Source organism: Xiphophorus hellerii, chromosome 20 (assembly GCF_003331165.1).
Source record: "Xiphophorus hellerii strain 12219 chromosome 20, Xiphophorus_hellerii-4.1, whole genome shotgun sequence".
NCBI classification, from domain to species: Eukaryota; Metazoa; Chordata; class Actinopteri; order Cyprinodontiformes; family Poeciliidae; genus Xiphophorus; species Xiphophorus hellerii.
This window is the reverse complement of record NC_045691.1, coordinates 34,332,394-34,360,184: the sequence shown is the minus strand read 5'-3', so window position 1 is coordinate 34,360,184 and position 27,791 is coordinate 34,332,394. Positions and strand designations below refer to the sequence as shown.

The window sequence follows — 27,791 nt, the reverse complement described above, 5'->3', positions numbered from 1 at the left end:
GCAGATAAAATAACAGCTTGATATACACTGCCTGGCCAAAAAAAAAGTCGCCACCTGGATTTAACTAAGCCAATAGGTACAAGCCTCCTATTGGATAAGTACTGCATAGGCGATTATCTTTCAGCTGGCAACAAGTTATTTAACCCCAGCTGATGCAATGAGTAACTCTTCATTTCTTAAACAACCATGGCAAAGACACATCCTGTGGTCGTGGAAAAAACGTTAGTCTGTTTAAGAAGGGTCAAATCATTGGCATGCATCAAGCAGAGAAAACATCTAAGGAGATTGCAGAAACTACTAGAATTGGGTTAAGAACTGTCCAATGCATTATTAAAAACTGGAAGGATGGTGGGGAACCATCGTCTTCCAGGAAGAAATGTGGTCGGAAAAAAATCCTGAATGATCATGATCGGCGATTACTTAAACGTTTGGTCAAATCAAATTGAAGAAAAACAACAGCAGAACTCAGGAGTATGTTTAATTGTGAACGCAAAAGCATTTCCACACGCACAATGCGAAGGGAACTCAAGGGGTTGGGATTGAACAGCTGTGTAGCCGTAAGAAAACCTCGCATCAGTAAGGCTAACCAGAAAAAAAGGCTTCAGTTTGCTAGGGAGCATAAAGATTGGACTCTGGAGGAATGGAAGAGGGTCATGTGGTCTGATGAGTCCAGATTTACCCTGTTCCAGAGTGATGGGCGCATCAGGGTAAGAAGAGAGGCAGGTGAAGTGATGCACCCATCATGCCTAGTGCCTACTGTACAAGTCTGTGGGGGCAGTGCTATGATCTGGGGTTGCTGCAGTTGGTCAGGTCTAGGTTCAGCAACATTGTGTGCCCAAAGAATGAGGTCAACTGACTACCTGAATATACTGAATGACCAGGTTATTCCATCAATGGATTTTGTCTTCCCAAATGGAACGGGCATATTCCAAGATGACAATGCCAGGATTCATCAGGCTCACATTGTGAAAGAGTGGTTCAGGGAGCATGAGACATCTTTTTCACACATGGATTGGCCACCACAGAGTCCAGACCTTAACCCCATTGAGAATCTTTGGGATGTGCTGGAGAAGGCTTTGCGCAGTGGTCAGACTCTCTCATCATCAATACAAGGTCTTGGTGAAAGATTAATGCAACACTGGATGGAAATAAATCTTGTGACACTGCAGAAGCTTATTGAAACAATGCCACAGAGAATGTGGGCTGTAATAAAAGCTAAAGGCGGTCCAACAAAATATTTGAGAGTGTGACCATTTTTTGGTGGCGACTTTTTTTTTGGCCAGGCAGTGTATAATGGTCAATCTTGTACCATAGTCTTCTCGTAGACAAACTGGTCTTATCAGTTTGCTAGCACATTTACCCTGTATTTGCATAAGCTGGGTGATGTTTGCAGCATTGTTTCCTGTTCAGTTTGGGTTTTTTTTACATGGGCTTTGTTTGTTTATTTTTGTACATTAAAAAAATCAGTCTGACATTTTGCTGTTGTGGTTGATGCTGCAGCTGTTGGTTGTTAGTGACTGGAAGATGACACAGTTCACAACTTCTCCAGAAAACAGAGCGCCTAAACACAGCTGCAGAGGAGAGAGGAGGCTTTCACTCCTCTTTTTTTTAAAATGTGTAGATAAACAAATCAGTCCACTGATAAACTGATATCACTCCAGAGGCTCTGTTCATTACTTTTCCACTTTTTTTCTAAGAGAAAGCCAGGATGTTAAACCTCAGCTGCATAAAATGAAAATAAACAAATACATTAAAAAGGAAACAAGTTGGAATATCTCTGTTGTTTCTTTTCAAGCAGACGTCTGTTTCGGTTAAGGCAGCCTGATATTGGGAAAACATGCCATATTACTGCGGTGATGATTACGATTACCTCATATTTTCCTCTCTCTTCTCTTTCTTTTCCATCATTATGATTTCCTTTCCATTCCCCACAAGGTTCAGCATCTCAGTTACTATGATCTACATCAGGTAAGGTGAGCTGTGGAGCTCAAGCCAACTGTCCAGACAACATGCTAAGAAAAGATATTTTTTCTCGGGGTGAACCGATAAATCTGTCCTGATTTCTTTCATTTTGGGAGACTGTCGATGGGCCGATACTTACATGAGAAACAGTTCTTTTCCACCAATCTTATCTACCTCTGCAAATGTCTAAAAACGCACCACTTTCCCCTTTTCCTCTGCGGTGAGAAAGGGATGACTGACAGACCACCAGGTCACCCCACTGTTGATAACTTAGCAAGTTTGCCCCAATATTTAGTGACCTTTCAGACAAAAAAAAACTTGGTATCGGCAGAAATCGGAATCCAAATGTCAAGCTTTTTAGTGATCTTACAGAAAACTGCACTAGGTGCACTGCTAGTATTTGATGTCCAATTAAACAAAATTTAATACCAGACTAAAATAACCAGAGTAACTTAGTTTTTCAAACCAGTCCAAAATAACATTGCATTAAAGTGAACCCTCGTTTTTCGCGGGGGTTGCGTTCTGAAAAGAACCCGTGATAGGCGAAATCTGTGAAGTAGTTACCTTTATTTTTTACAATTATTATACAGCATAATTAAATACTCTACATTGAAACCAAAGAACAAAGCCTGTTTTCAGGCCTAAGAATTTTTTTTAACAAATAGAACGCTTTCTTACAAATAACTACAGTAAAATAATCATTTTAATCATCAATACGAAGTACAATAGGACAAATTGTGACTCACATATTTCACTGTTCCTCTGACTGTGACGCTGCGGCCTGACTCCGCTGTCTAGTGTCTTTTTTTTTTTTGAAGCCTGTAATGCAGGTGTGTTTTTTCGAAAGAAGAACATAGTTATCGGTAGTTGTTGTTGCTCTTTTTTCTTCTGGGCAAAAATATTTGCCAAGCTGTATTACGTATATTTAAATACCGTAACGTTATTGGCACACAGGTAGAGAAGAAGCATGGAGACTATAATGCTAGTCTTTTTTTTTTTCTACATTTAATTTACCTACACTGTTATGGGTGATGGTAGATAAATGCAGGACATTTGAGTTTCCTGCTGAACAGTGCTTTGGAGATATTTTAAACTTCTCCAAAGCACCAATCAGGACGCAGAACACAATGCACAGTGAAAAAAAACTGCACAAACAACTCCGCGAAGCAGCGAGGCCGTGAAAGGTGAACAGCGAGGGTTCACTGTCTATGAAAAATCTGAAATTAAATTAGATTATTTTGTATATTATCATTTTAAAAATTGGATTAAAGACTGCAAGAGACCCATGATTAGTTGTAGCTGTCACCATTACTCTCTAAGCTTCATTTTATCTCTAGGTGGGTCCCATGTGAATGCCCTCTGGACCCATTTTGATCAAGCAGGTAAAACTCCAGCCACAACAACTGTTATGTACCCCATTGCTAGGTTCTCCAGTCACCAAAAAATGACAAAAGATACAGTGAGTGTATCAAGATGTTAACCACATAAAATCACATTTACCACCCCAGCATATTAGCCGCCTTACATCCATTTACACCAAAGAAATCTCCCAGTGCATCGCACATGTCGCAGAATCCATAAACAGACAATAAGCACGTTGTAATTATGAACGCCAACTCTTTAATTACTTGTGTCATTTGGGGATGGCCAGAGCTTGCTAATTGTCAGAGCGATGGTGAAAGGACTCCGGGAGAAATGGAAGGAGAGCCTCGGGGCCCCGGCAAAAAAAAAAAGAATGTATTCCCCCGTCTCCAAGCGTGTTAGAAGAGGCAGAAAATTCAACTGGCATGACTCCAACAAGAACAACCCAAACAGCCTTAATCTGCAGGAATAAACTCCATGCAAATCATTTACACTAGCACATGAAGGGGAAAAAAAAAAAAAAATGAAAAGAGTAAAAACATTGGAAGTCTATTGTATTTTGAATATGATTATAAGGCAAACTCTTGTTCCTCCTCTAACCTCATTGCCAAAAACAATGTCTTTATTTGCTGCAAACCTTATACCACCAGACATAGGCGTAAGAACCGGTGGGGACGAGGGGTCAGGCGCATTTGTCCCACCCAAGTATTTCTCTGCATTTGTGAAAAATATTTTGTTCTGAAGTCTTCCACTCGTGTGCTTTTATTTTGAAGGCGTAACATGGTGCCCTCAACACAGCACTTCCTCCACACTCCCTGCACCCCCCTCTGAACAGTTCAGAGTGTTTGAGAGGCAGGAGGTAGCAGCAAGAGTCAGAAACTCCTTTTGAATGAGGTAAAACAGTCTGTCGGAAATATTGTCATGAATATTGATTGTTTATAACATCTGGTTAAGTCGTTTTAATTCTGGAAAAGATACATGTCCAATATTTTACTGCTAACCTTTGCCTAAAAGTTAGCTACTGTAGCCCAGGGAGTAAATCCCATCTCATTATTGTGGGGGACTATAGACAGGGAAATTTCCCTCTCTAAGAACAATGTCTTAAGAGCAATTTTGGGGATGATCGGCAAAGTTACAGTGAAATGTAACATCAAATGTGGTTAAATTTTTTTTGTGTGCTCAAGCTGCAGGACCAAAAATGACTAGTAAGTAGCAATGAATAACAAATGTGTTTTTCTCAACCTGTTGGTACCCACAGAAGTCAAAGATTCAAATGTTGTTCAGGTACGAGTTTGGTTCAGAGTTACTGATCTAATCTCTGGTACACCTTTACAAAAACTTAAGGCTCTAAATAAAAACAAGTTTTAATGAGTAACTCCATTTAATAAAATTCCTCCTTAATAAAATATTGATTTATTGCAGTGGCTTTTAATACAAATTATGTGTTATTTAAATTATAACTTCAGTTGCTTTAAACTTTTTTTTTGTTTTGGTTTTCCATGTCCTGGATGGCTGAGAACCTATAAATATGTAGAAATTGAGTATCTGGGAAGCATAATAACTTACATTTAAGGCTCAGCACCAGAGTTTTTCTAGAAAAATATTAAGATTTTATATTGTGGTTTTAAAGGCTCTAAGTTGAAGATGATTAGAAATAAAGGCATGCTTTTTTTTTTTTTTTTACTGTCAGCTGCTCTGATCTCGGCTCCCATACAGAGATGTTGGCTAATGGTAATACTCAGTCCCTCCAGTTTCAAACTCTTCTTATTAAAGTAAGAGTTAGAAAGCTTAATATAATTGAAATACCTTCGACAGAAAAAAGAGCAAAGTTTATGAAAGCAATGTAGCCAGTTTAGCTAGTTTTGATTTAAGGCCAAACGAGGCTGTTTATCATGATTCATCCAAATCAAACTGCAACTATCTGCAGTCTGATATTTATTGTTAATGTCTTTCACTCTATTGAGCAGTGAAAGTAAATAAAATGTGTTATATGTCTTTTGCTTTAAGTATTTATTTACTGGAGGGTTTTTTGTTTGTGCTGCAGAGCCACAGCTAGCTCCTCACTTCAGCGGCTCTGACTGAGCCTGTGGTTCAGCGCTGCTGTTGCTCCTCCTACAAGTTGGACTGAACCATTGTTCTAACAACGGTGTGTGTGGGGGGGAGGGGCTAAAAAAATCATTCTTACTTTTTTCTTAGATGAAAGGCCAGATTTATTTTGTTCTTTGTTTCTATTACCTTCTCATATTGACATTGTTTAAATACAAGGTTTGTCTTATGATTTCTTTGGGGTGGGGGGTGACCATTCTGGACTTTTCCAAGATTGGGGGTCCGGACCCCCCCCACTCCCCTAGAATTTACACCCATGACTGTAGTGTATTTTCATCGCAATGAGACTGAAACAGCAGTAAAATTAGCCGTTTTTGTTGTTGTTTAAAGTGTAATGGCAGTGTGAGCAATGGACCTTACCAAGCTCTGCCCACAACCGACCCCACGTGACCGCAAATCTCACAAGCCTCCCGGCGCGTTGTTTCTATGTAAACATGACTCGATTAGTGCATCATTTCTACCGGATTTTCACAATATATTAGCTACTTCAATGGATAGAGGAACTAACAAATTCATGTCATCATCTGGGAGGAGGTTACTGGTTTCTCAGTCACAAGCTGGTTGCAAACCTGAGGCCAGCAGGTGTCAGTCAGTTATGGTAGATCTGAAATTTGGTTTGATGACCTCAATAAGAGAAGCTACAGACTGATAGGAGGAACCAAAGTGCTCTGTAAAGGTAAAGGCAAATCTTCAGAAGTTGGGATATAATTAATTTAATTTCACATAATTACCACGGTAGAAGCCATTTGTTTGTTAAAATTTTATGAAATATATTTGTTCCATTTGATGTTTGTTGTGAATGACGAATACTCACAAACGAACGAGGTAATTAGTCCAACGTTTAAAAACTACAGCTGCTGTAATGCGCCACAGCAAAGGTAAACAAAGGTAAAACAACCCGAACAGGTGATCAACTCAAAACCACTCGTACCTTTTTACTCTCTCTCTCTCTCCTTGTAGTTTAAGCACAAATGTTACCGTGGCAACCGCCTGCGCCCCGCAAGACGAGCAAAGATTAGGTTAAAAACCTAACATTCAATCCGTTACAAGATCAAGTTTCCAGCTTAATATTTATTTCTCGATTATTAATCAGCGCTTCCCTGAACACAGCCATGGTTGATTGACTAGCTGTACTTGGTGCCAGAGTGGCTAACACGAGTAACAGTTTAGTCCAAAGCCTTTTCTGCTAAAATAAAATCTTTAGTGTATGTCAGATACAGTACACATTGCATATTGATCTGTTTAGCTAACGTAAGACTGTGTAGCAGACAGGCTTCAAGGTGTAGAAGTTGTATCAGTAGCTACTGCCATTATGCTGTACTTAGCTAACGGGAAGCTAAGTGTGTTTGTGAGACGGCCACACACATACTGTAGAATGGGCATCAGCCAATGAAAAGCGGCCCCTGTGGTAAGGTCCATGGCTACACAACACCTGATCATTTATTTATCAACATAACATTATAGTAGATATTATGTGTGATGTCTCATCAGGAGAATGGCAGTCCTAGAGTAGTAATGCTGTTGAAGAAAGGTGAAGAGACTGAGGAAGCTCAGATAAGGTCTTCAATTAGTTTATTGACATATGTATTAACCAGTTTTAATGTTTAAATAAACTAAACAATTTTATTATGAGAAGAGCAGGACAGGGAGAGATAAGAGAGCCAGGTGGAGCTTCAGGATGTGAACATATCAAAATCATATTAATCATATTAATTATGATTATGAAAGGAGAACAGATGAGGACTGATGTCATGTTGATTTTTTTTAACTTTCCAGTATTTTTTTTCTCCATTATTTCCACTACATCTATAAGGGTAATGTTAGGGGACATGAAAAGGAGAGAGCCTGAGGAGAGGTTTTAAAATAAATGCATAACCTATTTCAGAGGTTTTACTACAAGAAATGGGTTATGCAGTAAATAGAGTTGACAGTTTATGAGGTGTCTAATAATGCATACATCTGCAAATCAGTTGTTACAATTCTCATTCTGTATGACAAAAACTTTTTTATCTTTAGTTAGTTCACATTCTGATACTGTACAGTACTGTAGTGTTTGTTGTAAATACATGAATACCGTGCAGAGACATCATATTTTAATTAAATGTTTGTGGCTGAAAATGACAGGAGACAAAAAACATTTTGGATTTTTTATCCCTCAATCTGTGTTTTTCCAACCTTTTGAGAGCCATGGCTCATGTTTGGTAAGTTATTGATTGCAGGGTTGGAAAGTGAGACGACACACTGAGTTATCAGTGAAGAGCTAAGGTGTCTGTTAGATGTGAAAAGTATCATTTTTTATTTATTTTGTAGGGCAAACTGTTGCACTGATGTAGAGAGTTGTTCAAGAAGAACAAAACTTGGTTTTTTACACAATTTTTGTTGATCAAAGTGCTATGTTGAGTTTAGAACTCCTGAGTCCTATTTCAGTAGCTGTTTTTCACTTCAGGATTTAGAAAGATACAGTCAGTTCAATTGCCAGTCAACTTACAGCATGTCAATGCATTTTTCACCAATAATCAAATGTATTTTGACCAATAAAATATATCAGAATCTGTGTGTGCTACCAGAGTATTTATCTTGCTAGTTGTGAGGCAAATGATCAAGAAAGTGTACAGTCCCGGATTGACAGTAGTTATGCTTGATTAAAGCATAATGATGGCAAGCCATTCTGTTCAAGAGGAAATGGAAAAAGAAGTTTTTTGGAGCAGTGTGCCATCTTGAGAACATATACATACATAAAATGTATACTGTAGTTAATTTATTGCCATCTTTAGCTGACACAAATTGGTTTAGAAAAAGCACATCTCTCTTTTCCCTCCATTGATTGTTTTGCTGGTGTTACACAAGAGACATACTGTAACTCCCCAAGAAAAAAAAAAGAGGAAAGTAACATTTGTTTATACTAAAAAAATTACAAATATAGTACATGCAGTGACTTTGATACATAACTTTAATTTAATTATTGGATTGTAAATAGCAATGTGTTAGATTACTCGTTGCAAGGGGTCAGATTAGAGTAGTGCGTTACTAACTAATGATAGTAACGTGCTACTGGGTTGATGAAACTCAGCAACGGGTTGATGAAACCCTTGATTGACATTTCTGCTCAAGCTATTTACAGAACTGTCAGGTTTCCGATATGTGTTCCCCCCAATTAAACTCGTTCCTACCCCCTTGCCAACGGAAGAAGCAGTCAACAAACAAAACCTCAAGGTTGTATGGATCCAAACAGAAAAGAGTTGAAGTTTCATCTCTCTTTTGGCCAATGTACAATGATTTTGTAGACAAACCAGAAAAGTGTTTGATTGGTGCTAGATTGACGCGTGTGGCAGGGGCAGACGAGCGCAGACAGGTAGAAGATAACAGTAGACCAGTAGAGGAGAAACACAGTCACCTCTCAGAACACCCACAGCAAGCAGACTGGCTACAACATTTACGATGTGCTCTTTTTCTGATTGATACTTGTTACTCCTTCATAGTTACAATGATGAATTAGATGATAATGACGCTGAAACTTTATTATGTTGTGGATAAGAAATACTATCCAAATGAAACAAAGGAATATGAAACATTCTGATAGCTAAAAAATATTTGTAACATACATATATTTATACATGAAGTTTTTCATATCAAATTAAATATTCTTCCAGACTGAAAATTGCGAGAGTTGTCACAGACGAACTGTTTCAGACAATGGATGGGTAATAAACTTGTAAGTTCCATTGTTTTGGTTCAGTAACTTATATTATTTAAAAATCCATTGAGTTATTTAGAGAACATAAATGTGATTATGTCTCTTTGTAGAGCACTAGATTGGATAATCAGATCATGTTAGAAAGACTGAGATCAATGTGAGCTTCATCACCTTTTTAAAGCCTGGCCACAATCAGGAATAGGATTTCTTATTCATAACTACAAAACCAAACTGCAGGTAAGTTCCTTTGAAAAGGTTATGCTATTATGCACTTTGCATTACTCAGAGAAAGTGGTGAACAAAGATCACAGACTAAATTACTCAAATTACTGAAAATACTTTGTGAGACGATTCTCTGTGATGAGTCGCCCAGTGAACAAATGTCACCAAGGCAAATGTTTACATATTGACCGGCACCGTGTGGTTTTGCCCTGATGAGAACACCACAAACCTCCATTGGTTATGATGTCACCGAGTGGAAAAAAAGAGCCATCATAGTGATTCTGGTGAGAAGGTGTGGCGTCGCAATCAATGACGGCGAAGAGGCATAAAAGCAAACATAACAAATCTATTTTTGCTCACGGGGCATAAAATCATACATTAGCTGAGCTCTAAATGAAATAGTCAAATCGGTGACAATTTACAGCTCAAATTGTTCTCACTTGTGGCTTGTTTTTTTTCCATTCCTCTGTCTGCAAGATTTAAACTGAGCACTCCACTGTGTTCTGAGAGGTCTTTTTCACCGGATCGCTATTGATAAAAGCAGATCCAAGCAACTTAGTAAAAATGAAAGCAAGCATGAAGCATGCAGAATTTTTTTCATCCGCTATCCATCTCATATTCTAATGCAGCCATTATGCTCTAAAAACAGACTGCTCATCTATTAATTTTATGGGGGGCATTTGCAAAAAAGATGACACTGCAAGAAGGGGTGGGTTGGGGTGATTAAAGTTCCCTGAATTAGCCCCTTAGTCACAGCTTACAGCTGTACATGAAGTACACAGAAATGCACTCAAAAAGCCAGGCCTGCAGAATATGAAAAGATTGATTTACTCATATCTAAGTAGGAGGAATTTTTCTAGAGTGAGGAATTGATTGGTCTACACATTAAAGGTTTTAAGCCCCACATACGCAGCAGGAAAAGGCTTTCAGGAAAACCTCGGATTGCTGAAAAACAGCTGATTGCCTCGACCGACCAACTGTATTTGCTGCATTCATAACAGGTGTGGGGGAGTTTTCAATAAAAGGTTAGAAATAGTGGATCAATGGTAGAGGGCTGACAGAACTACTAAAATGTAAATAAACCAAGGTATATTTGACAACCCTAAAAGCCACAGCACCTCACAAAAGTATCTTTTGTCACATTTTAGCAAAAAAAAAAAAAGAATCTTCAATGTATTTTAGGGATGCTCCAATCGGGTTTTATTCTGCCAATTCCGATACCAATCAGCCATTAGGGCCGATCACTGCCGATGACATGGATTGGCTGTTAGTTTTTCTCTTTAGGTATAAATGCTTCTATGGGATCTGGCAAAGGAGAACTATAAATTCACCTAATTTAGACAAAAACATGCACAATATTTGGAGGCACAATGCAGCAGGTATTCAGTCAAAAAGACAACTGAAAAACCTGCAATCAGTAAAATAATATTTAACAATAAAATCAAATAAATATCACAACACTGCCTATATCAAATATTGTAGAGTAAAAAAGAAAACATTCATTCAAAATCAAATGCAAGTTGCATTAAAATAAACACTCCTAAGTCACTAAATCAAAACTGCCAGTGAGCATGGGTAATTGTTTTGTGCTGGTTCTGATTGATTGTTTTTGTACAAAGCAGCATAATTCTGCAGAACACAGGAGCTCGATTTTTTTCACAGATTATCTCATGTTAGGACAGCGAAAGTTTTAATACATTCGTTAAAACCGTTCTCTTTTTTTAAAAAGTTACATGCTCCAAAGGAGGCCTTTGATGTGAGAATACTGTGAAGCGCGAACAGCACTACGTCTATGAAATATTACTCCCCAATATCGTGTCGATGTGGTTCAACAGCGAGAATTTAAGTCACAGCTAGTTCAATGACTTAAATAATTTGTCAGGTTATTTGTTTAGCTTTCTGACCACCATTCTCATCCAGGTGAGTGCTGGCAATTATTATGCAAGACGCAAACTTCCCCATTCAGAGCATTAAGTTCCACACGACATTGCTTATTTGCTGCTGCGCACCTGCGCAGTATGAAGGAAAGTGGGAGACACACTCCACACTGGTTTTTGCAGGCTGCGAAGTATGAAGTGCAGGTGATCGGTTTTTGTGATCGGCAACAAAAGACAGTGATCAGCAATCACCAATCGTACACTTTTTTTTTATGGAAATTGGCCGATTATGATCGGTGGCCAATCGATCGGCACACCACTAATGTACTTAATTTTTTTTTGTGATATACCAACAAAAAGTGGGGCACGATAGTGAAGAGGGAGGAAAATAATTAGGTGTGAACAGATTTCCGTAAGTTTGGCAAATACGTAAATGAAAAACCAATCTTGCCCACCGATCTTATTTACCTTCATAAATATCTGAGAATCAGCCACTGCCTACTTATGCTCAGAGAAAGTGTTGACTGACTCCCCTCACTGTTTCCAACTTAGCCACTATATTTAGCAACTTTTTAGACAAAAAATGGGCACCGGCTAAAATTTAAATCAGTGCACCCCTAATTTTTTTGCTATTTTGGCCAGTTTTTTCAAACACATCTCAAGCGAAGAATTTCTTTGACCTGCAGACACCTTTCAATGTTTTCAAAAATGTTTTAACGGCATCTCCTGTCTTGTTTAAGGGCATAGTACATTGAGTGTTAAGTTAGGATCCATCTAAAAATCCCTGTGAAGAAAAAGAGGTCTGTAGCTTTCACATAGTGGCTGAGCAAATTAAGCAAAAAAAAAGAAAAAGAAAATGGTATCGAGCATTTTATTTTGGTCGATACCAAAATAACCTTACCTCGGCAGGTAAGGTTTTTTAAAGATCTGTTATCTGCCAGAAAACTTCAGTCAGTGTACCCTCTAATATTTTACTATTTTGCCCTGTTTTCTCAAACACGTCTCATGCTGGGAATTTCTTTTACCTGTCAACACATTTTAATGTTTTAAAAAATGCTTTAATGGCATCTCCTGTGTTGTTTAATACTATTAAATGAGCATAATTAAAATCCACCCAAAGGTCACAGTGAGGAATAAGACATCTATAGCTTCCACATAGCGGCTGAACATGGAAAAAAAAAAAAAAAAAAAAAAACGGTCAAAATTGGAAGAGTCAGAAAACTATTGGTGCACTGCTAAAACTAACATACTCGTTTTCCACACAATGTGCACAGACTCAAAGCTAAAATTGCCATGCTATTTATGTCGCTGATAAAACTTTCTCTCATGCTTTTACCACATGAGAGAATGGTTATGTGCAAATGGCGTATAAATGGCGTATAAATGGTTACCACACACAGTTTCAATTCCAGATTAGTTGTCTGTTGTCTCACCCGGTCCTGCTCTTCTATCTTTATTGAAGTCTTTAGGTTGATTTTTTCTGTCTGCCATTGTGCAGACAGAAAAGAAAAAACTTTCAAAATTATTTCCTGTCAAATTACTGAATTTTGTTAGCATTAACTACTGACAAAATTCAATAGGATCGTTGAATTTTGTCATGAAATGTGCAGCATGAGATGTGCAAACTCTTCCCTGGCATATACATTTACCACTTTTGAGCAAAAGCTGACTACTAAACTCTCAGTTTCTCTTCATCATGTTGTTTCTGACGGACAACATTTTACACTTGAGTTGTGCAGCTGATACTGCTTTTGATCATGCCACTTTATATACCTCCAATGGGACTATAACACATATTAGCAAACAAAAAAACACAAGCAGGATTAGATCATTGAAACAAAACGCTTGCAGAACCATCTCCCACAATCATTCAGAAAGTGGTAAAGGTGAAATGAAATGACAGGGTACTTCAAAATTGTTTAACTGTGAAACTATGATTAATTCCTTACCGTTTCTTTCACTAATTGTATTTGTAAGTTGGTGTGTGTTTAGCCTACCGAGTCTATGGTTGAATAAAACTGCTTTCATGAGAAATGAGCCCTGCATATTCAGTAGGGTTCTTACTCAAATAACTTTGCAATTGTTTTTTTTTTTTTCAGTCTCAAAGTGCTAGCAAATCAAAAGTCTGTTAGGTTGTGTGGCAGCAGCATTCGGCACACAGCTGAATCATGCTCTTTTATTTAATACAACAAGCAACAGTGGGATGGCAAGGTGGCAAGGTTTTCCACTTTTGAAAAACTCAACTATTTTAATGCGTCACCTACTGAGTTTTAGGAGATGTCTGTTTTGCTGGTAGCTTTATGTTTGTAGTTTGTAGGATCTGTGAGAGCCATATTGCCTCCTGTCTGAAAGGAACTTTACAGACATCTGCAGTTTACCGTCCTCAGCTGCTTTGTGAAAGCTACCAATGTCTTTCTCTACACAGGGATCTCTGGGTGGATCTTAACTTTATGCTCATGTATTGCGCCCTTAAACGAGACAGGAGATGCTGTTAAAACAGTTTTGAAAACTGGAAAACATTATTTTAAAAAACATTAGGGGTGCACCGATTGCAAATTTTCAGCAAATTACCGATCTTTAAAAAGCCTATTTTAGTCTGACATTAAATTTGTTTGATGATGTGAAACTTCTAAAATAAAGAATCACATACAAGAGGTGCACCGATTGCTGTCTTCTGGCCAATGACTTGTCACTGAACTTTAAAAATCACAGGTTCCAATCTTAGCCAATACAATTTTTTTTGTCCAAAAAACTTGATATAAATGTAGCAACAAAGTCACTATCTTGGGTGACTATTGTTAACCCTCAATGTGAAGACATGACCTGGTGGGCAGGTGTATCATTCAACCATAATTTTCTCATGTCAGAAAATGACGGTATTGAGCTCGATTTATCGGTGCAGTCACATAAAAAAATTATGCTGTTAATAAATTGGAATTGGCTAAAAACAAAAATGTTATCTCAACAGTAAATAATTGCATAATAAATGTGAAGGTGTGTATACAAGGCCTGAAATTGTATGGAGGAAAAAAGTATTTAAATCACAGAATAACAGTTTTTATGCAGCAACCACATGGTTAAGTCACATCTGCTTCATTATTCTGTCTAAAGGCTCGTCTACTGATCTAAATAATAACCAAAACAAACAACAAAACAAAACAACGTCCGACAGAGCAAAAAAAAAAAAACGTCTCCAACTGGGTGGTTTGGGAATGGAGCCCCACCCTGTTTACAACACTGAGAACAAAAACAAACTCCCTCAGAGGAGTCTGGGCAAATGCAAGTTACACACTGCAAGCAATACAGCTAAACAACAACGACCACTGAAGATCTACTGGGAGAGCAGGCGTTCAAACAGCAACCCTTGCACAAACAAGTTGTACATCCCCACATGCTCAGAGGGAGTGACACGGGAGAGTGAGAAAGTGCTAGCGAAAGACAGAGAGTCAGAGAGAAAAGCGAAAGTCGATGTGAAAGTGGAATTGGGTAGCAAACAAAGTCAAATACCACCCGCGCCACCCCGCTCTCAGGTCAACTGAATCATCAGAAGTCAGGGAAGATACAGTCACCACCTTCCACGAATAGCTCACAAAACCACATCAGTATGACTTCACCGTGGCTAACGCAGCGCTCTGAGAACACTCTGCCTCGATATCCAGGGAGAGAAGCAGTAATGAATCTTAGTTAACAAGGCTATTATCAGGGAAGGAGCAACGGCGTCAGGAGGGACTTCACATACACAAATCCCTTTCATCCACTTGCTCTTTACTGTTGTTTTTAAATGCTCAGGCATGCTGAGAGAGAGAGGGAAAGAAAGAAAGAAAGAAAGAAAGAAAGAAAGAAAGAAAGAAAGAAAGAAAGAGAGAAAGAAAGAAAGAAAGAAAGAAAGAAAGAAAGAAAGAAAGAAAGAAGGAGGGTTAACATATTTATTCAGCACAATTCCACAAAAAACACTTACTCACATTTCAATAGTAGAAAAATGCACTTAGCACTAGTATGATGAGTTTAATCTTAGGCTATGTGTCATGTCAGTAAACAAAGAGGCTGAATAAGGGACACGGGCCCATTTAGTCATCTCTACTCTAAGCTGACAAGTGTTTTAATGGCTCACATTGGATGATGAGAGTAACCTGCAGACTTTCATCTTTGCTCCACACTCATCAGCCTGATATCACCTTCACCTAAACGCAGCCTGTTCTGCATCTTGGGTAATTACTGCATCCCAATTACCTCCCAGTCTCTAAACATAAATTAAATAAACAAGCAGCAACCCGTCAATTAGGAGCAGCCTTTCATAATGCACATTTAAAATGATGTTTTATGTACAAACACAGGAAAAGCAGCGGTGAGAGAAGGGAGCGCTACACTTCAAAATGAACCGGTATATCCTCTAACTGCAACTAGGAGAAATCTGAAAATATCAATATGAAGAGTAATCAAACGTAGAAATGCACCGATTGTTGAGAAACAGATCAGAACCAAACAATTTTTTTCTTGATCGGCTAAGACATCATCAGGACTTCATACTATGGACTGTGGACTCAATCAGAGTGCACATAAGAATTCCAGTGAGAAAGTTGCAAGCGGGCAAAAATTTGAGAATTGGGACAGTACACCCCTGTGTTGGAACTTCAACATCCAAAATGGTGGGACTGGTCACTGTTAAGGCATTTGTGCTGCTATAAGTACAACTACAACAAAAAATATATATATTTTAAATATACAGTATAGGTATTTTTGCTTTCCAAAGTCATCATTGAACAGGGTTTCCCTCGTTCTATTACAAGCGCAGCATGCTGGTTTGTTTTTGTTTTGCTTTATTTTTTTACGGCGACACAATGCCTCAAACTGCACAATATGAAATGCTTTCTCTACTTAAAGTCAGAGTTGCTGGGCCAAGATCAGAAAAACTCGCTCCGTAAAACTTGAGTAACCAAAACCGTCTCTGTGGCACTTATTAAAAATTCAAAAGACATAAAATGGAAGAGCTAATAAAGGCACATAAATTAAATCTCCCCATTTGTCCTCTACATTCAGCAGCAGAGAGATGCGAAGTGAAGCGGGTCTAGCTCATCATACAGGGCCGGTACAAGGTTGCATGAGGCCTTGAGCAGAATTTGATTTAGGGGCTTCTCTTGCACATCAGCACCACTGACAGCATTTCAAAATAAATGTAGTAAAATCTGCGACCGGGCCATAGTTTAATTGGCCACGTTTAAAGGCAATCAGTGATAATTGTAGTTTACTAAGATGTATTTGTTAACAAACAGAGGTAAAACTAAAAGTTTAAACTCACAACATCAGATTGTTGTTATGGTAACAAAACTAAGTATGAAGATTGTTCTTTGAACTTTTACAAAGCAAAATTGCCAGCTCTTTAAAATATTAAATTTAAAAGTTAAGCAATTTAAAATCTTTTAATTTATCTATGCTGAAACCATTAAATCAAATTTAACAGAATTGATATTCGCTTAGTTCATTTATGCCTTGGGCCAGTTCTAAATGTGATCAGCATGACATTATGTTTTTAGATCCACTAACTGATTATTTAATTTGGATTTAACAAAAGCACAAATTGTTGATATTTATTTATTTATTGAAATCTTGCTGGTTATATCTGAATGTTCAAATGTGTTTTATGACTTGTTAAATATGGAACAAAATTGAATGTAATCACACGTTTAGTAGAGTGAAAAAAAATGTCAATACTTGAACATTTTTTTTTTCTTCTTTTGGCAACAGACACAGCTTCCTCTGTGAACGCTGCCATATGCAAAAAATAGACATTAAAATGTACTAATATTCAATTTAACGTCCGCGATTTGAATAATTGAATAAACATATTCAACAGCTGAATATGTTTTAGCAACATATTCAGCTGTTGTTAAAAAAATAAAGCATGTCTTCTTGTGGCTTAAAGGTAGTTTGGTAAAAAAGTGGAGCTAATCTGATAACAAAGATCAAGTTAAGGACAAACATACGGAATATATTAAAAAATAGGAAAAAAAGACAGATGCTGCATTGTGAAAAATAAAAAGACTAATGGAACTAAAATGTCCTTCTTAAAAGAAACTATGAATGTTGTTACTTTATAGACAAAAAATGTTACAAGAAATTTCTTAAGGGACTCTGACATCAATTTTCTTCCTTTCTACCCTGAGAAGAAAATGTGTGTTTAAAAATTATGAGATCTCTAAATAAAATAATCAAATAACTTTCAAGTCCACTCCTACAAAAAATTTAAGATGTCCATTTCAAAAATATGTATGAAATTTTCCGTGGAATGACTTTCTGCAAAAGAAATTCAAAATTAATATAAATTCCTGTGTATTTTGTGACTGAGATTTTGAGACAATAAACTTCAACTTGATGAATGTTTTTAGAAAGATTTTCAAAAGTGGATATTGTAAACAAAATCTATTCCATCTTTAAGTTTTAATATAATAAGATTTGGTCTTCTAACAAAGGATGAAGGATTAAATTGTGATATTAACAATTTAATCCTGTGGCTAAGTTTTTATCCACAAATACCGCTTTCTAAAAATCCCCTCCATTTTTAAAGTTAAATAATTTTATTTAAGAAAGTGCTTAAACATTGCAACTTCACAAAAGCCCAATATGTTAACAGTTTAATTTAAGATTTGAGTTTAATTTAAGATTTGAGTTTAATTTAAGATTTGAAATTCATCTTGCATTTCTTTCATTTTGTTTTACTCTTCTCACAGTTAGTTTGTGACTATTCTTTTTTCAGCTCAGTTTGTCATAATAAGCTTTTTTTTTTACTAATATGTGCCTTGTCATACTTGAATTTACTATAAAGACAAAAATAGACAAAAAAACATTGCCATAATTCCGCCTTTTAACTCAAAACATCACATGCAGCAATGATTGTGGGTAATACACTTAGCTGAAGTCCACTTAACGTAAGGGCAGAAATAGGACCTAAAATGGGCGGCGCAAAGGTCGGTTGTGGGAAATGTGGGTCACACTACGCACTTCAACATAAACGTGCATTAGGACACAAGGGCAGAGCAAGGGTGGAAGTGTGAATATTGGAACAAGGCCTATGGCTTCCCTATCTCATCTTTGATTATCTGCCTCTTTTCCCTCAGTCTTTTAGGCTGTTCCTGTTCAAAGCTGTCGTCTATCACTTCATTGTCATCAGCTGCAACCAATGCCACTCTCCCATTTTTGTATTTATAGCCCAGCCCGTCATCCAGGGGAGTAGACAAGCTCCCCAGGATGTTTCTCATTCCCATTATTCTCAAGCGACTGAGAATAATGACTTTTTCTCATAATTCTGACTTATTCTCAGAAGAATAATCAGAAATATTGTGTATATATATATATATACTGTATGTTCCAGGCTAGACACAGTGGCTAGACACAGTGGCGCAGTTGGTAGCACTGTTGCCTTGCAGCAAGAAGGTCCAGCCCGGGGCCTTTCTGTCTCTTTCTGTCTGTAGAGCTCTCCCTGTGCATGCATGGGTTCTCTCCGGCTTCCTCTCACAATCCAAAAGCATGTCTGTCAGGTTAATTCATCTCTCTAAATTCTCCTTAGGTGTGAGTGTGCATAATTGTTTGTCCTGTCAGTCTCTGTGTTGCCCTGTGATGGAATGTCCAGGGTGACCCACATCTCTCCCGTTGACCGCTTTAAATAGGCACCAGCACCCCTAGCGACCCCAGTAGGAATAAGAACATAAGATAATGGATGGATGGATTTTCAGTTTCTCATGAAACTCTTCAATATTACACACATGCCTCAGCCCTGCTGTCTTTGGGTTCTCTACTTAACTCTAAGCTGGTTCTTGTGTGGTCATGTGCCAGTGATGAGGCACAGGACTGTGGGTAGTTTAAGCAAATCACCAATATGCCCCCGTCCCCCCAAAGGTACTGTAAATGTTGTGAAATATATACAGTAGTCAGCAAATATTGGCTATAGGCCATGAAAGCATTAATATCAGACATCAACAAATGTCAGACATCACAAATTTTCAAATCTGTGCATTCCTACTTATTGTCCAGTTTTCCTAATGGCTACAACACAGAAAAGAGAAAAAATTGAATGACAAGGTCATTCTGGTGCATTGCACCATATCACACCTATTTGATTAGTCCTACCCTTGAAAATACATGAAAAGTTTCCTGTTAGCTAATGTGTTTACTGACTGAAAATAGTTTCTTGGTTCTCAGTTTACTCATTCATTGAATGACTGGAAAAAAACGACTTTGACCTGCAAAACGCTGATCACAGCCAATTGTGGAAAATCGGCTGATTCCAATTTCTGGCTAGTTGATGTGTGTATTTTTAATAATCTTGTATTTCATTTTCTACCACCCATAATCAAAGCCAACACTTTTTTCTTTTGCGTATTAGAATCCTTAAGAAAAAAAATAGATAAAGATTGCTAAAATTGGGAGGAATTTGGATTGGCCAGAAAAAGACTCATCCATATTTCCAATTAAATTGTATGTGTGTGCGCGTGTGTTTCAATCAGGTAATGTATGCTGGGAATTAAAAACGTTGAAACAGCCAACGGGTCCAAAGGCATAACACTGGAACAGAGCGTTCTACCAAGAAAGGTTTATTTTTTTATTTTTCTTTCATAGATGAGTGAAGAGGGACAGCAAGATCGTTGAATTCAAAGGCAAAAAAAAAAAAAGAGAAAGCAGCCGCAGTAAGAGTCTGTCAACAAAATCTGCATTGCCGTTCTCTCCTTGTCTCCATTATGCTCTCCTGTCTCTCCTCGAGCCCCGGCTGAGATCTGAGCACTCTGATGGCTTATCACATAGCAAGCAGCGGGCTAAGCCGGAGTGATGCGCCCAAAAGACATGATCAAAGCGCGCCGACTTTCCAGCCAGCGAACGATGATGGAAGAGCAGGCCCTGCCATGTTGTGTTTCTTATTAGGCTGCAACTGCCAACCGAAAAAACAGCCAAGAAGTCAAGGATGAATGGCCTCTAAGAAAAAAAAAAGCTTGAATTTACATTATGCTGCCTCCTACGTTTATCAGGGGCTTAAGCGATAGTTCATATTAGCGAATGTCAGTTTTTGCTCCTCTCGTTATCCCATTACTCAGATAAAACAGAGTAATGATTTAATCTTTCAGCCCAGGCCACACAAGCTTACATTTTCAAGTGCTCAACATCAAGCTCCGAGTAGCTTTTTAAGATCTGAACACTTTGATATAATTGAAGTCTGTTTTTTTTTTGTTTTTTTGTAGCGCAAACAGAAAGAACCTGCGAGATAGCACCAGAAAGCCACTGCAGCAGAAGAAAGAAAGAACAAAGTGGCGGTGAGAAAGGAGCATAAACAGACAAAGAAAATGCTTCACAGATCTAACCACAACAGTTTGACTGACGTGATTTCTGGCAGTGGCAGCACAAAAGTATCAAACCGCACAACCTGTTATGAGGAGATTAAAAAAAAGTGTTTTAATTGCTTTAAGCCAGGATTCCTGTGTGCTGTGTAAAATTATATTTGTTTGACCTACCCTACCAGTGTGTACTGCTATAGACTCTGTAACTAGTCCATTAAAATGGGAAGCACACCGTGTGCTATTCTGAGTCCGGTTTAAAAAAAAAAAAAAAAAAAAAACATGGCAAAAAGAGACAAAGGTCAATAAAAAAATATTGGGATTTTGGTTCATTTTTGTATCAAATCTTTGACATGTGTTATTAAAGCAGCATCACTTTCCTTTGCAGTAATGGTTCTTCTCCCACCCCACCCAGACTCGCTCCCTACCATGACATGGTTTTATTCTCAGATAAACTATAAATAATGTTCAAGTAAATCCACTGCTCTTTAGCTTCACACTTAAGGGACAAAAAAAAACAAAAAAAAAACACCCAACTCAACAAATATCCCCATTGCCAGTTACTAAAAAGCACAGCTTTGAAGTTAATAGAGACTAGAATAGGGCGATTTTCATATTACCTAGTTATAAGTTGTTACTATGAGACCCCTTACAACTTGTTCTCTTTCTCCCAGTCCATATTATCACAGGTAATGATTGAAACCAGCTGGCTCAGGTAAAATAATAATAATTGGTTAAACAGATAAAAAATGAAAAACTATTTTGAATCCATAAAGGCATCAATTAACAATAGTTGGAAGTTTATTTCCATCTTATTTTCTAATAGATCTGAAACTACTACATATATAAAAGCCACTGCATTTGTAAACATTTAATGAATTTTAATTATCAAGCTCTACATGTAAAGTTAAATCTAACAAGCTAACAGATCAAATATTTTGAGGGTTTATTTTCTACTTGCATACTAATCTGGGCAATGTAATATTTATAATTTTTTATTTTCAAATAAAAGGTTGTTTTGTTGCAATTTTAGGCATAGAAAAAAAATATTCAAGTACTGTGGTACAATTTATACTTTTCTAGGTTGTCAAAGCTTTTACTAATTCTAGGTTAGATTAGCTGTGGTGAAAATGTAAAAATGTATTAAAGTTTTTTTTTAATTAGCCAAAAATTTAGGATAAGGAGCTTAGAGTTTTGCTAGACTTTTGAAAGTGGGATGGGCCAGGAAAACTCCAATAAGTGCATCCAAGTAGTCTGTTTTAGAATTGTAGTCTGCCTGTAGCTTTAGCTATGTCAGAGGAGGAAGTGGACAAAGCTGTTTAGTCCATGTTGGTCATACTTCCAAATATTGAACAAACAATAACAGCCGCCTTGCTCGTATCAGCTCTTCTCTCTTCCATGTGGAGGATGGTTATTTACAACGCAGGCAATTTCAAGTAAGCTTTCATAGCGCCATAACTGGATCATTACATACATCACAGACAAACGTTAGCAAATGAGGAAAATTGAAAACTCTAACACACTTCAAGCAATCGTTTCTCAATAGCCAAGGGTCCAGACCCTATGGACAAAAGAAATACCAGATTAATTCGGGAAGCGCCACTGGGGGTTGTCCAGGCACACCAACCTTTTTACCCCGGAAATATTGTTCCGCCGCCTTCCTTTGTTGCTACATTTATGTAATGAATGCAGGAATGAGTGTGCTGCATTTGTAGCCATACTTAGTGTACCCACCCCCCAATTATTTTTGTGTCATGCGAATCAAACATGCAAAAAAAATAAAAATAAAAATTATACCACAAATTAATCTAGCAGAAACCTCTGCCACTTGTCTTGCTTCCGTCAAAACATGAATGGATTAGGGCTCTAACGATTCCTTGAATGATTTGAGTACCTCAATTATTAAAATTCCTCAAGGAAAATTATCTGCCTTGAAGCTTTGCTAAATTATGTTTTTTTTTATTTAGCACACCGTGTTGCAGCTGAGTGATTATTTGTGTTGAGCAACACTTTTACTTCTGCCTATGAGTCATTGACGAAAACAAAGTGCTTTCGTCAACAACTAGAAGCACAACATCCAATTGTCAAGTTCAGTCCGGGGGATTTCATTAATTCATGATAGCATCATTTTTCGGGGGACCAGTAAATGGCTGGGCATAAACTAAAGACTACAGAATAGACATTTTTTTTAGAAGTGTCTTTGTGAACCGGCCTATTTTTTATTACATTGAATGTAATTTGAGATTTTGTATAACTTTTGCCCAGGTAAACTTAAAAAAAAAAATTATTATTGTTACAGGTTAATTTTCTAAACTACATAAAAGTAATTGTGTCAGATGCACAAATATGAAAATTTGAGTCAATGTTGACATCCAATAGTAATGCTGATGTTATGGTAGAATTTACCAAAGTTTTATTTTATCACATTTTTATTCGATTACTAGATTGTCTGAATAATTTACAGAATACTTGATTACTAAAATAATTGTTTACAACAGCCCTAGAATGGATGAAATTAATATGAAAAAAGAAGAAGCAATTGAACAAATGCAGCCTCTTATTCCCACACTGGACCCAAAATAACTCCTTTTATCTCCAAGCAGGGGTGCTCAGCCAGTTTACAGCCCCTCAGTACCCAGCACAGGGTATTTCAATGTGTGTTCACAAATACTGAGCAGTCAGATGAAAGAGAGAGCCGCTTCATTCGGGGATGGGAGAGTCCACTCGTTGAATGCATGAGTGACTGATTATTTTCTTAGCTGCTCAGACCTGAGCTCTGTACAAAGCAGAGCTGTTTCAGCCTGAAGAGGCCAAGCAAGACACAAAGGTTTTCCAAATAACTCACAAATCACAGATATTGTGTCATAACAGTGGTCTTCTTCAAAGTTCAACTTCATTTTCTTAGCTGCTCCTTAGGCCAGGTCGGTATATATTCACTCATGGGATAAAAGAGAGCATATTTATCTCAAATGGCAATGCTATTTGAGACACAGGAAAGACTGTATGAAAATATGTGGCAGTCAAACACTGCGAAGAAAGCTCATCCTGCCGCCCTAAAACCTAGGTCAGCATTTGTGAAGGTCCATTTCTGCATAAGTGAGCACACAAACCCAAGCGCCTGTTCAAATATTCTCTCTCTCTCTTTTTCTCATGCAGCTCATGACAACAGCCTACCAGCAGCACTGTTTGATCTCCAATGTTTTCCTTAATCTAGGTTGTCAAGGTTCGCTTGTTGGAGGCTGTTTACTTTACTTCTCCTACAAAAAAAGTTACTTTTTTTCCCTCCCCTTCAGACAATGACTAATCCTAAGAAACAAGAAGGAGGGAGCACCGCCAGCAAAAGTTAAATCTGCAGTTTCTCTTTTGCAAAAATTTTCAATGGCTCACATTTACTGTATAAAACACTGGAGCGATTGAAAAATAAAAAAATAAATAAAAATACGGTGTTCCTGTCTGTTTGCTTGTTTTATTCCAATGTACAGATAATATCACAACAATTTTGATGTAAACACAATACTAAGCAGTCTGATGAAAGAATGCAATACAACAATAGTTTTGGAAAAAAAATCTATATAAACTTTGCATTAGATAGTATAATCAGTAAGTTGGAGGCGTCTTGATGAATAAACTTATTTATTTTAAGTTAGCTGAACATTAATAAGGGCATGTGAGAAAGAGTATTTGTTTTCTACAGTGGAAAGAACATAAAAATAATATTCCTCTGAATGGTGGAGATGCAGGGGTGTTATCTTTCATAGATAATATCTTTAAGTTAATAATTTTGACAACTAAGTGCAATAAAAACAAAATAAAAAAATACTGTAAATAGAATTTTGGTGGGCAGAAAATATTAACCGAAAAAATTATTTCCATTTTAATTGATTCACCACTTATAATGTTCAATTGCATTAAACTAAGATAATTCTTTTTGGTATTAAATCCTACTTAATGCTACTTAAATGTCAACAGTTCTTCTCTAACAATATGAATGAGAATGGTGGTGATAAACTGACAAAACTCTTAGAATATTCATTAATATTTCTCAATAAAGATCCTAAAATTTTACAGTTATAAAATTAACATTTTTATAAATGTACTTCTTTAACTAAATTAGTAAAATACTGACACATTTTTAAGATGCTATGCTAATCTAGCTTGTCCCCCTGTGCCTAAAAGAAAAAGAAACAATGAGAACAAGAAAATAAAGTAATATTATATAGAATTACTGAAATGACAATAGATTTTTAAAATCCATTTCAAAAAGATGATAATTTAACATTTTCCTTGACAAGCACACCTAAGAAACACAAAACGCTAGCAAGTTGACATTAGTGCTAAGCAAATTATATCTCACTTCAATGCAGAAGCTTTCTCAAAACCAAATTTCATAACAATTTTCTAATGCAGACACTAATCCAGTCCATATAAATATATCAGCTACAGTTCTCCTTGACATAAGGAATGAGAATAATGCTTGACTGCATCAACGTCTTTGGTTAAATTTTAATCAAAGTGTTCAGATGGGTTTGCTACCAAAATAAACAAGCTAATGTTGCTAGAAAAATAACAAGAATTAAACACTGGATTTACAAACTAACATGCAGGTGGGGAAACATGTATTAACCAATTAAAATTGGTAGCATTTAATACTCTTGACATGTTTTTTGGGTATGCGGGGGGGGGGGGGGGGGGGGGTGTTAGTCAGTGTAAGCATAAATATATCAACTTAGTACATACAATTTGAGATCTGTCATGAAACATGTGGTAGAAAATTTGAGTAAGAGAATTGAGAATGATTTAAGTTTGCATCCAGCTTTAGTTAGCTTAGTAATAGTGTTAATGCTTAAGTTGCTGGAGAGCTCAGCTCCTTTAACTGTAACGTGCTGAATAGCACGTTAACTGTGAATATTTAGTGGAAAGACTGACATGGAACTTTGTTAGTATGGATTTAAAAAGTTTATTTGTATGTCAGTAACATTTTAGTCCCCAATCACAGATCAACATTTTATTTAGTTTTTTGTTTTTTTTACAGTGGGAATTTGGAGCAGATTATTAGACTCATTTTAATAATTAGGTAGAATGAGTAATTTGAGAAAGAACATTTATAAAAATAGCTGCAAATTTATTCAAATTATTCAAATGTTTAGCTATTAAATTCACATATTTTCTGCTCAGAAATATTGATTTTAATCCATCTACAAAAATGTTATTGATAAAGTATGTTTTATCAGTGAACATTTACATTGAAAGTTGTGAAAATTGAGTATTTTTATCCCCACGCAGTAGTTCACAAATGCTTTGAGGCAATGAAAAGTTGACTATAAATGAATATCCGCTTTAGGAGAAGAACTATGCATAGTCTTATCTCCTTGTACGGACACCACACATAAAACAAACCCCGTCTTTTATGGACAGGTAAAAACAAAGCAGATGGAGTGATAGTAAATGTCATGACGAATCATAGTAAGTGCAGTTCAAATGGCTTTTTCTGCTGTTTTTTTTTTTTTTAAAGGGGACAGCTAGCACGTGGGGAAAAGTTCCTTCCCTGCTAAAGAAATCACAGCAAACTTTTCGATTCAACCAAATAAAGTTAAAGATTAACGGTGAAAACTTAAACTTATTCTTCGCAGGTAATTAGAAGAACCTGTAATTAGAAGCTGTGTGTGGCTACCGCTGCTTGTTCGCTCTTTCCATCTCCAGCTGTAACTAAAGAGTTGGTTGGGTTTTTTTCTCCAAAAGGTGCATTTCCCCCCAGGGTCTCGTGAGTAGCTTCAACTTAGTTAACTTTCTGAGAAAAAAACGGGACACCACGCCACACAACCGCGATAATAAACTGTGCTACCCACTAAGTTTTAGCAGCACGGTTAGTGAGTTTGATTCGCTATGTTTAATAACTTCAGGAGCGAAGTTAGACTCCGTGCGAGCAGCAGAAGGTATCTAAAGGCGAAACAACAAAGCTAATGTTAACATGATGAGAGCTGTGAAACTTACCGGTAGGAAAAAAAAGCTTTACAGCGGCGAACGAGCAGCGCACGCGGAGGGTTAAAGAGGAGGGAAGGGGAGGGGGCGATTTGCTGGAGAATAATGAACCTGTGCACGCGAGCCTGTGTACCGCGAACGCGTGCGACAACAAATCACACTGTAAACACCAACAAATATTATACTCCGCTCGCCTCAGTGTTGGACTTAGCTGCCATTGAAGGTGAGGAAGAGGAGGAGGAGTAAGAGGAGGTGAGGGAGTTCTCTAACTTAACTTATCTGCAAGGAAAAAGATATTATCTTACCGAGGGCGTCGAAATATGGCAAAATGTGGAGTTTCGCTCTTGCCGACTCGCCAGTGTGGCTTGCAGGGGGAAAATAGTCTCCTGGCTTTTAATGTTATTAGATTTTTAACACGCCGGGAGAAGAATTAGAGAGAGGAAGAGAGAGAGAGAGGAAGAGGAAAAAAGAAGAAACGAGGATTTGAATGTTTTTGTTTTGATCTTCCTAATCCGTGACGTCATACATCCACCTGCTGGGCAAAACAAGGTTCATAGCGTTTCAGAGCCTTGACAGAATTAAGTACATTTTAATTTTCAGGAGCACTTACGTAGATCCTTTCTGTGTGTGGAGGTGCGCGCGCGCGCGCGCGTGTGTAGTGGGCCTCAGGAAGGTGAAGGGTACGTAATGATGTGCATTAGTTTTAGAAGTAAGTGTGACGGGGAAAGAAGGGGGTACTGCTATCAGAAAAGCTAAATGCCGACTAATCGAAACTGAGCCAGAAGGAACTTTTTCGGAAAAAAATCCTTCTCATTTCTTTTAACTCTTAACCATGCACTAATAAAAACAAACTGCACTCATAAAACAAATTGTGATTTACCCAATAAAAATCAGTGTAACAGTTTGGATACGTTTTATTTGGATGGATTGTAATTAACGCTTATTTATGTTCACCATGAAAGTTACTTTAGTCAGCTATATGTGTGGCATACCTACTAAACAAGGACTGCACACGGCTCTCCTTAAGAGATTACTCACTTCAAAGACAACTTTTTTTTAGGACAAAGCATTTCATTTGTTTGGGAGTTTTTATTATTATTATTATTATTATTATTATTATTATTATTACTTTTTTTTAATTGCACACTAATACATCTAACTGCTAATATAACCAATAAAAATTGACACATCAATTTGCAGATATTTAATTTGAATAGATTTTATACACTGTTTATGATTTGATGTTATTTATGTTTGACAGCTTAAAAAAAA

General features: G+C 37.2%; 1 protein-coding gene across 5 annotated transcripts in view; it reads right to left on the bottom strand.

Annotated features, from left to right (window-relative positions):
• The window catches only part of foxp1b (forkhead box P1b), a 309,660-nt gene extending 282,573 nt beyond the window's left edge, over window positions 1-27,087 (bottom strand). For 3 of the 5 annotated variants that reach the window (XM_032548971.1, XM_032548974.1, XM_032548973.1), the window contains exon 1: window positions 26,825-27,082. The gene's annotated coding sequence lies outside the window, so the exon portion shown is untranslated. Of the gene's footprint in view, window positions 1-26,531; window positions 26,743-26,824 lie in introns of those variants that run through there. The other 2 variants (XM_032548975.1, XM_032548972.1) reach the window with 2 other exon arrangements.
• Window positions 27,088-27,791: the final 704 nt, after the last annotated feature.